The following is a 12,049-nucleotide window of genomic DNA, read 5'->3' as shown; positions in this document are numbered from 1 at the left end:
CATGACGGCTGGGGCAGGTAATGTAAGACAGGGGGGACGCATGGTTAAATTTAGGGGGAGGGGGGGGCGCCGATACTTTCCCTTGGGTGGGCACAAAAATTTACGCTACGCCACTGGGAATGCCCAGCGTTTCATGGGTGTTCCCTTGAAAATGCTGGGTGTTCCCATGGTAATTCGCCCATGATGCGGGTGCCAGGGACAGGCAGCTGACATCTCTGGCTGTCAGCTGCCCGCCCTTGCATGGGATGGCGCAGCAGATCTAAGTCAGGCACTGACTTAGATTTGCGAACGCTTGAGAAATCATTAGATGGTCTGCGACATAGGTCGACATGAACACCGTATAAGTGTACCGCGCCCCTCGCAAGGCTTGTTGTGCTCGCCATGCTTCGGGCACTATATTATTCGCCCTCTATGTACATTGGGATGGTAAGTTACGAACAAGCCACTTCCTTGTCACTTCCTACCAGGTTCCCATCGATCTTTAGCTTGTATCAATCTTTTGTTGCTGTAGATGCAGGTGCCTATTTATATGCGTCCAATAACGCGTTCAGGAATTAGTGCTTGACCACATGACTGTCGATCTATACAGCGTTGATCCGTTCGACCGGGGACGGTGACGCCACTAATGCTCACTACTTTGATGCAGAAGCAACGAAAGTCCTTGGTTTTTACAGCAACAAAATACTTTTTTTTTCAGGAGCTGAAAAACAAAAAGGCATTTTTAGCACCCTGACATTTTCCGCACCCTGTATTTTCAGCACCCTGTATATTCAGCACCCTGTATTTTTTCCACTTGCTGGTACTGCCGCCACGCAATGCCCTTCACATTTAACCAATTGGATTTTTACAGAAAAGTTTGAATGATTTTTTGTTTCATTAACAGGTACGGGTCCAGCTGAGTGACACAGCATCTGCTTTTTGGAGATTTGCTATGTTCTAATCAATACACTGTAACACACAATTCCAGCACACTGTCCTCTGCAAATACTGTAACGTGTAATGATTTATTTTTTCACTGTAAAATGACAGCTGGTCCATTGCTCTCTGATTGCCTTTTTCTCCATCCCCAACCGCTTGTAACCCACTTTGCCCTCGCACAGTTCAGCCTGAGTGTCCGCGTGCCTTCATTCTAAACTGAGACCAGGGGGCAATTTATTATAATTCATCTTGGTCTGTGGGCCTAATTCAGACCTGATTGCTGAGCTGCAAAATTGCAGAGCCCTGTAATCAGGTATATGCCGCCCGCCAGAGTGGAATTCCGCCGTTTTCCCTGACACATCCAGAAAACAGTTGGTTACCACCCGCAAGCGCTGGATTTCTGTCAATCAACTTGCGAACGGCCAGCGGAAAATAAAGTAGCAGTATTTTATCACAGGACAGCCCTCGCGCATGTGTACTGTGAGCCGTAACTATGCTTAGAAAGAAGTGTGGGAGACCCCATCTCAAACTTGTTGCTTAGATATATTAAACCAACATAGGCCCTTTTTCAGATTTGTTCTCAAAATGGCCAAAACCATACTGCACTGCAGCTTACACCTCTAACTATTGGGGAGGTACCAGACTCCTCATCACCGATTTCAGGCCTTGAGAAAGGAGATCCAGAGATTTTTTTTCCCGCAGACTGCACTCTTTGTGGTCGCAATCCGGCAGGAATTGGAGTGGTGGTAAGACCCCTATTAAGGGGCTGATTTCAACAAAAGCATATAATTTTTTGATTACTATCCACTTTATATCCCTGCCTGCATAATATGCCATGTATCAAGATTAAGCGTTGGAAATTATACTATAAAACCCATTGATTTGTTGATACATATGATCTGTGACTTTTCTGCTAAAAATCTCTAGGAATAACTTTGAAGATAAATTACCTATATGAGTGAATTTAGACATTATTGTTTATCTTACAGCGAGAGAGATTATTGAATATCATTCAGTAGACTTTTTGATATATTGTATAAACCTAATGAATTTATACAGTTGAAAATTGATATATATGTACACAACTTAGTGGAATCCAGATATTACTTTTTCTTCTTTTTTGAGAGAGATTATTGAAAGCCATATCTCAGACCTTTGACTTATTAGTGAAACTTATTCTTTTACTTTTTGCTTATTGTCTTTTCTTCTCATCTGTGGGGACTTGTTCAAGTTACACTCAAGGGTAAAGTGCACCGCTCATCGCCCACCAATACTGAAAAGCAAGTGGGAGAAAGCAGCGTGCACATATGCCCAAAAGTGCAACCAATCTGCTCTTAAAACTATACACTTTCAGGGCAGAAATCTCACTGATTGAGGGTAGACCTCTCTGCAAGGGCATTGCCAACCAGGGAGTCACCCACTCTAACATTGAGACATTTCATATCCTTATTTTTTCACACCCAAATCTGCAACTGTCACACGGACAGACTCGCTCAATTGTAAGGACTGGTTGAGCCAGCCCGGTGAGAGCAATCAGCAGCAGTCACCGTGGTAACAAACAAACTGCAGGGGTGTACTGACACCAGTTTGTTTACCTCTCTTTCCTTTTTTGGCTCACAATATATATACTTACTACGGGCTGTATGATAAAAACTCTCTCAAGCAAAACTGTTTGAAGTCTGAATTCTATGTTAGTAGAAGGGACTCTCGCCCTTAGCCTTTCTAAATAATAGCAAGAGAAAAGGCCTGACTAAACGTTTATAAACTAACGATTTTAGGTGTATTTTTAGTAAAAATATTCGCGGTCCACTTCATATACTGTGGTACCTCCTTTTTGTGTGATTGGTAACTTCCAATCAGAACTTTTCTCTAGATTGGTAAATAAATTTTCTGACCAAGACCAATTCACAATTATTACAGAACTCCCACAAAATAGAGTTCTCAGCAATTTATATGTTTAATGTGTGTTCGTCCTGTCATGTCATCAAATAAACCTTTTTAATGAATTGAAAATTAAACGTTAAGTTTTAAAATCCAAGCGTGCCCCCAAAAAAAGAGAGTACTTTTCTTTTCTTCTGCTTGTACCATATATTACTCTCAGGGGAGCACCTCCACAGCGTCTATTAGTGCAGAGGCACTTGATACATAAAAATAGTGGACTATTACATACATCATATATACTATACTTCAAATTATATGTGGTACTGGTGCACAGGTTAACAATCCCAATACCCCTTCCCCATACTGAAACTGCAGATTGGGCAGATGTAACATGATTTTTATTTCCGCTGCTGTTTGTCGAAAAGGAGGCGGGCGCTGATGTCACGTGATGTCAGCAGCCTGGCCTGCGCAGGCATCGACCCGCTTGCGTCCCCAGGGTAAATCCCACGTTTTCACATGTTGGGGGTTGAGGTTTAGCCGACAGTTCAGGGTGCTCTTGCTACTGTTCCGGTTTGATAACAGTTTTGGACTTGGGTGTTAGAGTGTGAGTTCCAGGTCAGTGCAACTCTAGTGTTGATCATCCTGAGGTCCTTATTTCTGACTTCATGCTTCAGTTCTTTTGTTCATAATTTCAGGTTTGGTACTATGCTCTGATGGGTCTCAGTTATATATATATATATAGTCCTGGACCCGGAGATGTGTTCTTGCAAATGGTTCCAGGCCCTCACTCTTTTGGTTTTCCTCCCAAGTTTTCATCTGCTTCAGCTGGTCCCAAGGGTCCTCAGTTGGATCACAGACCACCACAGTCCTCAACATGAAGCTTGTGATCGGCCTTTTTGTTTCCTAAATTTCCCTCCCTCCCCTTTTTGATATGGGACAGAACAGCACCTTAACAGCCATCTTGCAGCACTGATGAATTCTGCTCGCCATCAATACATAAGCTGATATCACTACACCCAGGGCTATTTTTCAGCAGGCTCCAGTAGGAACTGAGGCCCTTATTCTAGTTCACTCTTTCTGACAAAATATTTCTTAGATGGACAAAACCATGTGCACTGCAGGTGAGGCAGGTGTAAAACCCCACCCAAATCTAATTATCTCTGCACAAGTAACACCTGCCTCACCTGCAGTGCACATGGTTTTGTCCATCTAAGAAATATTTTGTCAGAAAGAGTGAACTAGAATAAGGGCCTCAGTTTCTGCTGGAGCCTGCTGAAAAATAGCCCTGACTACACCTGGTCAGTAAGGGGTTATGGGCCAGATTCATCAAGCTTCAAAAAGTGATCAACGAACCAATCAGCTCCTGTCATTTTTTTAAACCGAGCCTGTAACATGGCAGCTAGGAGCTGATTGGCTGGCTATATATCACTCTCCATTTTATAACTTTTCAAAGCTTGATACATCTGGCCCTATGTGTGTTAATGGTGTGGGAGTTTGATATCTGTCACTTCTCTACCATTGTCGCTACAGTAATCGGCCCATCCAGCTGTTTTTTTCTTGTGACCTTGCAATAAGTCACGTGGCTCCTCTGATTTGCTGATCTTTTTTTTTTTACATAATTCGGACTGGTGATTCACAGTATTTTCCCCCCAACCTGCCTACTTCAGTAGAAAGTAGGTGGGATGTGGGAGATCCACCCACTCTATTTGGGGTGCGGGAGATTTCTCAAAAAATTGGGAGTCTCCCACACCTTCCAGGAGGCCCATCAAATTACATGGCAACATTAATTTAATTCCTTGATGAAGTATAGGATAAAGCATTTAACATTAGCACATGGCATGCCACAGATATTTTGTAAACAATCACTTTTTGCCTTAAAAACACCTCTAAAGAACAAAGATTTTTAATTCCCTATCCAAGATATCCACTGCTGTTTTATTTAACTTTGATGCTGATTTGTGATGGCCCATATTGTTCAGGAATACCTGCTGGATTGACTACACAAGATCAAGTTGGCGTCGGCTGTGGCAGCGGCTGGGACGAGTGCGGTGTCCGACGTCTATCCACCTAGACGCCTGAGAGGTAGTAACAACGTGTGGCTTAGTCGGCTCCCAGCACCAGCTCCCACTACATCGGAGCCACGCTGGTTGTCAGCAGACCGGCCACCACCTCCGGAACTACTGTGTCTCCTCCCGGTACCGGCTCCCTCAACATCGGAGCAACACAGGTAGTAGCGGAAGGACTAGTATTAATATCACCGCTCCCAAAATTATGCACATTTGGAACATTGTAACTTGTGTGGTCATATCAGTGATTTAAATTAATATATAATTTAAATACTGATCACCTTTAAACATCTATTGATTAATTGAGGAAAATTAATCTTAAGTGAAGTGGGAGCTCCCTATATAAAATATTTCCCATAATATCAATATATATATGGGTCATTTGAAGGCACATTATTAATTATCAGGATCTAAGTGGACATTGTTGGATACTATTAACTGATTTTTTTTTTTTTTTTTTTTTTTTACTATTGCTTAATGAATTGGTTCTGTAAATGCTGATTTATTATTCTGTATGTTTTTAATTCAAATTTTCATATTGGGTATAATAAGAATAAATTCTAAATAAGATCAACACGGTGCATTCTCTCTTTTTTTTTAGCTTTTCTCTAAAGAACAAGGCTATGGCCTTGGATCTACGTACTTTATTCATGATGATGACAACAATCATAATGCATTTGTAGTCAAATAAATGGAAATACTGTTTCTGAAGCAGCTCATTGTTTTTTCCATCCATGTTGTTAGCATAAGTAGACACAGGGAGAGCTGAATAGAACGGTTATGTTGAGTTGTATGCAAGGCACATTCCTGGCTCTACAGTATGTTCTACAGCGAATCTCTTGTGGCCAGTTTTTTAAGGTCAAACTATTTCACTGGCCTGTGTATGACATGATCGCTCACCCTACGACTTTTCACAGTGTTGCACAAAAATCCTTTTCACCTTGCTACGCAGGCTTACTGTATGATTCTGTAGCTTTCAGCGATTCCATTCTTAGAAGGTTAGAGAATAATTGTGCAGCCAGATGTGCCACATAATACTTTCTTAAGGGAAGAGGAAGGCCACTATGTGACAACACTTTATTATTTGTGGAATATATAAAACTGAAAGTAGCTATTGTGAACTGGTACACAGGGATGCCACAATGCTTTGAGAGAATTTCATTTTTGAGCTGCTGAATTACTGAGTGTTGCACCCTCAGTAGCAGCTGAACCTAACTGCACTGCAACCCTCCCCACACACTACACTACTGCCCCTCCCCAGCACCCCCTCCCCACACACTACACTACTGCCCCTACCCAGCAACCCCTTCCCACACACTACACTACTGTCTCTACCCAGCACCCCCTCCTTACACGCTACACTACTGCCTCTACTCAGCACCCCATTCCCTACACACACTACAGCCCCAACTCAGCATCCATTCCCTACACACACTACCACCCCTACCCAGCACCACCTCCCAACACACTACTGCCACTACCAAGCACCACCTCACCACACACTACACTGCGGCGCATACTCAGCACCCCCTCGCCACACATTACACTAGTGCCCCTACCCAGCAACCCCTTCCGACACACTACACTACTGTCTCTACCCAGCACCCCCTCCTTACACGCTACACTACTGCCTCTACACAGCACCCCTTCCCAGCATAAACTACAGCCCCTACTCAGCATCCATTCCCTACACACACTACCATCCCTACCCAGCACCCCTCCTCACAAACTTCACTACCACCTCTACCCAGCACCCCCTCCTCACAAACTACACTACTGCCCCTACCCAGCATCCCATCCTTACAAACACTACTACCCTTACACAGCATCCCTTGTCTACATACATTACACTACCGCCCCTACCCAGCATCACTTCCCTAAACATACTCACTACCACCCCTACCGCGTATCCCATCCCTACACACATTGCACTACTGCCCCTACCCAGCACCCCCTCCCCACAGACTACACTACTGCCCCTACCCAGCATCCCTTCCCTATACACACTACACTACCACCCCTGCCCAGCATCCCTTCTCTACACACATTACACTACCACCCCTAACCAGCATCCCTTCCCTACACACACTACCGCCCCTACCCAGCATCCCTTCCCTACAAATATTACACTACCACCTCTACCCAGCATTCCTTCCCTACAAACACTACACTGCCGCCCCTACCCGGCATCCCTTCCCTACAAACACTACACTACCGCCCCTACCCAGCATATCTTCCCTACACACACTACTGCCCCTACCCAGCATCCTTTCCCTATACACACTACACTACAACCCCTACCCAGCATCCCTTCCCTGCACACACTACACTACCACCCCTACCCAGCATCCCTTCCCTACACACATTACCACCCCTACCCAGCACCCCCTCCTCACAAACTACACTACAGCTCCTACCCAGCATCCCTTCCCTAGACACACTACCACCCCCACCCAGCACCCCCTCCTCACAAACTACACTACTGCCCCTACCCAGCATCCCCTCCTTACAAACACTACTACCCTTACCCAGCATCCCTGCTCTACATACATTACACTACCGCCCCTACCCAGCATCACTTCCCTACACACACTACACTACCACCCCTACCCCATATCCCATCCCTACACACATTACACTACCGCCCCTACCCGGCATCCCTTTCCTACAAACACTACACTACCGCCCCTACCCAGCATATCTTCCCTACACACACTACTGCCCCTACCCAGCATCCTTTCCCTATACACACTACACTACAACCCCTACCCAGCATCCCTTCCCTGCACACACTACACTACCACCCCTACCCAGCATCCCTTCCCTACACACATTACCACCCCTACCCAGCACCCCCTCCTCACAAACTACACTACAGCTCCTACCCAGCATCCCTTCCCTAGACACACTACCACCCCTACCCAGCACCCACTCCTCACAAACTACACTACTGCCCCTACCCAGCATCCCCTCCTTACAAACACTACTACCCTTACCCAGCATCCCTGCTCTACATACATTACACTACCGCCCCTACCCAGCATCACTTCCCTACACATACTACACTACCACCCCTAGCCCATATCCCATCCCTACACACATTACACTACTGCCCCTACCCAGCACCACCTCCCCACAGACTACACTACTGCCCCTACCCAGCACCGCTTCCCTACACACACTACTGCCCTACCCAGCATCACTTCCCTATGCACACTACATTACCACCCCTACCCGGCATCCCTTCCCTACAAACACTACACTATCGCCCCTACCCAGCATCTCTTTCCTACACACATTACACTACCGCCCCTACCCAGTATCCCTTCCCTACACACATTACACTACCGCCCCTACCCAGAATTCCTTCCCTACAAACACTACACTACCGCCCCTACCCGGCATCCCTTCCCTACAAACACTACACTACCGCCCCTACCCAGCATCTCTTCCCTACACACACTACCGCCCCTACGCAGCACTCTTTCCCTATACACACTACACTACCACCCCTACCCAGCATCCCTCCCCTGCACATACTACACTACCATCCTTACCCAGCACCCCCTCCTCACACACTACACTACTGCCCCTACCCAGCATCCCTTCCTTACAAACACTACTACCCTTACCAAGCATCCCTTCTCTACACACATTACTCTACCACCCCTACCCAGCATTCCTTCCCTACACACACTAGACTAACACCCCTACCCCGTATCCCATCCCTACACACATTACACTACTGTCCCTGCACAGCACCCCCTCCCCACAATATACACTACTGCCCCTACCCAGCACCTATTCCCTACACACACTATTGCCCCTACCCAGCATCCCTTCCCTATACACACTACACTACCACCCCTACCCAGCATCCCTTTCCTACACACATTACACTACAGCCCCTACCCAGAACCCCTTCCCTACACAAACTACCACCCCTACCCAGCATCCCTTCCCTACAAACACTACACTACCGCCCCTACCCAGCATCTCTTACCTACACACACTACCGCCACTACCCAGCACAGCTTCCCTACACACACTACCGCCCCTACCCAGCATCCCTTCCCTACAAACACTACACTACCGCCCCTACACAGCATCTCTTCCGTACACACACTACCACCCCTACCCTGTATCCCATCCCTACACACATTACACTACTGCCCCTACCCTGCATCCCCTCCCCACAGACTACACTGCTGCCCCTACCCAGCACCCCTTCCCTACACACACCACCGCCCCTACCCAGCACCGCTTCCCTACACACACTACTGCCCTACCCAGCATCACTTCCCTATGCACACTACATTACCACCCCTACCCGGCATCCCTTCCCTACAAACACTACACTATCGCCCCTACCCAGCATCTCTTTCCTACACACATTACACTACCGCCCCTACCCAGTATCCCTTCCCTACACACATTACACTACCGCCCCTACCCAGAATTCCTTCCCTACAAACACTACACTACCGCCCCTACCCGGCATCCCTTCCCTACAAACACTACACTACCGCCCCTACCCAGCATCTCTTCCCTACACACACTACCGCCCCTACGCAGCACTCTTTCCCTATACACACTACACTACCACCCCTACCCAGCATCCCTCCCCTGCACATACTACACTACCATCCTTACCCAGCACCCCCTCCTCACACACTACACTACTGCCCCTACCCAGCATCCCTTCCTTACAAACACTACTACCCTTACCAAGCATCCCTTCTCTACACACATTACTCTACCACCCCTACCCAGCATTCCTTCCCTACACACACTAGACTAACACCCCTACCCCGTATCCCATCCCTACACACATTACACTACTGTCCCTGCACAGCACCCCCTCCCCACAATATACACTACTGCCCCTACCCAGCACCTATTCCCTACACACACTATTGCCCCTACCCAGCATCCCTTCCCTATACACACTACACTACCACCCCTACCCAGCATCCCTTTCCTACACACATTACACTACAGCCCCTACCCAGAACCCCTTCCCTACACAAACTACCACCCCTACCCAGCATCCCTTCCCTACAAACACTACACTACCGCCCCTACCCAGCATCTCTTACCTACACACACTACCGCCACTACCCAGCACAGCTTCCCTACACACACTACCGCCCCTACCCAGCATCCCTTCCCTACAAACACTACACTACCGCCCCTACACAGCATCTCTTCTGTACACACACTACCACCCCTACCCTGTATCCCATCCCTACACACATTACACTACTGCCCCTACCCTGCATCCCCTCCCCACAGACTACACTGCTGCCCCTACCCAGCACCCCTTCCCTACACACACTACCGCCCCTACCAAGCATCCCTTCCCTACAAACACTACATTACCGCCCCTATACAGCATCTCTTCCGTACACACACTACCACCCCTACCCTGTATCCCATCCCTACACACATTACACTACTGCCCCTACCCTGCATCCCCTCCCCACAGACTACACTGCTGCCCCTACCCAGCATCCCTTCCCTACAAACACTACATTACCGCCCCTACACAGCATCTCTTCCGTACACACACTACCACCCCTACCCTGTATCCCATCCCTACACACATTACACTACTGCCCCTACCCTGCATCCCCTCCCCACAGACTACACTGCTACCCCTACCCAGCACCCCTTCCCTACACAAACTACCACCCCTACCCAGCATCCCTTCCCTACAAACACTACACTACCGCCCCTACCCAGCATCTCTTACCTACACACACTACCGCCACTACCCAGCACAGCTTCCCTACACACACTACCGCCCCTACCCAGCATCCCTTCCCTACAAACACTACACTACCGCCCCTACACAGCATCTCTTCCGTACACACACTACCACCCCTACCCTGTATCCCATCCCTACACACATTACACTACTGCCCCTACCCTGCATCCCCTCCCCACAGACTACACTGCTGCCCCTACCCAGCACCCCTTCCCTACACACACTACCGCCCCTACCAAGCATCCCTTCCCTACAAACACTACATTACCGCCCCTATACAGCATCTCTTCCGTACACACACTACCACCCCTACCCTGTATCCCATCCCTACACACATTACACTACTGCCCCTACCCTGCATCCCCTCCCCACAGACTACACTGCTGCCCCTACCCAGCATCCCTTCCCTACAAACACTACATTACCGCCCCTACACAGCATCTCTTCCGTACACACACTACCACCCCTACCCTGTATCCCATCCCTACACACATTACACTACTGCCCCTACCCTGCATCCCCTCCCCACAGACTACACTGCTACCCCTACCCAGCACCCCTTCCCTACACACACCACCACCCCTACCCAGCTTCCCTTCCCTACAAACACTACACTACCGCCCCTACACAGCATCCATTCCCTACAAACACTACACTACCGCCCCTACCCAGCATCTCTTCCTTACACACACTACCGCCCCTACCCAGCATGGATTCCCTACACACACTACACTCCTGCACTATTTCTGATACTCTAGGTTGCCGTGATTAAAAAAAGTAGGGAACCACTGGCTTAGTGCATCTCTCCCACAGTCCTTCCAGTATTAATGCACTTCCAAATGATGTTAGTGTGACACAGTTTATTATATAGGGGAGAAACGCATTAAGAGGTACCTATACGGTATTTACAGGTAGATTTTATGTATGCATAATGTAAGATTGTTTCCATAATAGTTTTATATTGTGACAGTTATTATTGCAATGCAAGCCGGTGGATATTTATAATATTGTGAAGTGTAATTAAAGCATATTGGCCCTCCTTCATTACCAATTGGAAGGGGTCGAATGGTGGGTGGTTTGTGCAAACCTCAGAACCGGACAGGCCGTTCGGCAGTCACACACTTGCTGGGCTGTTCATTGCGGATATGGGCGGAAACGGACTGGAGCAAGGGAACGCCTGTATTTTTTTTATCCCCATAAAGAGGGGGATATGGCTGAAGCGGGCAGGCGATTATTTCAGCTGGGCAGCGTTTTAGGATTTGCTAAGCAGCAAATGACCTCTGCTTAGCTAGCGGTACTGATACTGTATGTCGCATAAATCACCATTAAATACTGAAATCAATATAATTTATTGCAAAAAACATCATGGTAGAATGTAGAATAAGGCTATCCGGCATGAATAAATGTCCTTTGT

The sequence above is a fragment of the Crinia signifera genome, chromosome 3 (genome assembly GCF_055691185.1).
Source record: "Crinia signifera chromosome 3, ASM5569118v1, whole genome shotgun sequence".
In the NCBI taxonomy this organism is placed as follows: domain Eukaryota; kingdom Metazoa; phylum Chordata; class Amphibia; order Anura; family Myobatrachidae; genus Crinia; species Crinia signifera.
Note: the sequence above shows the minus strand (reverse complement) of the source record.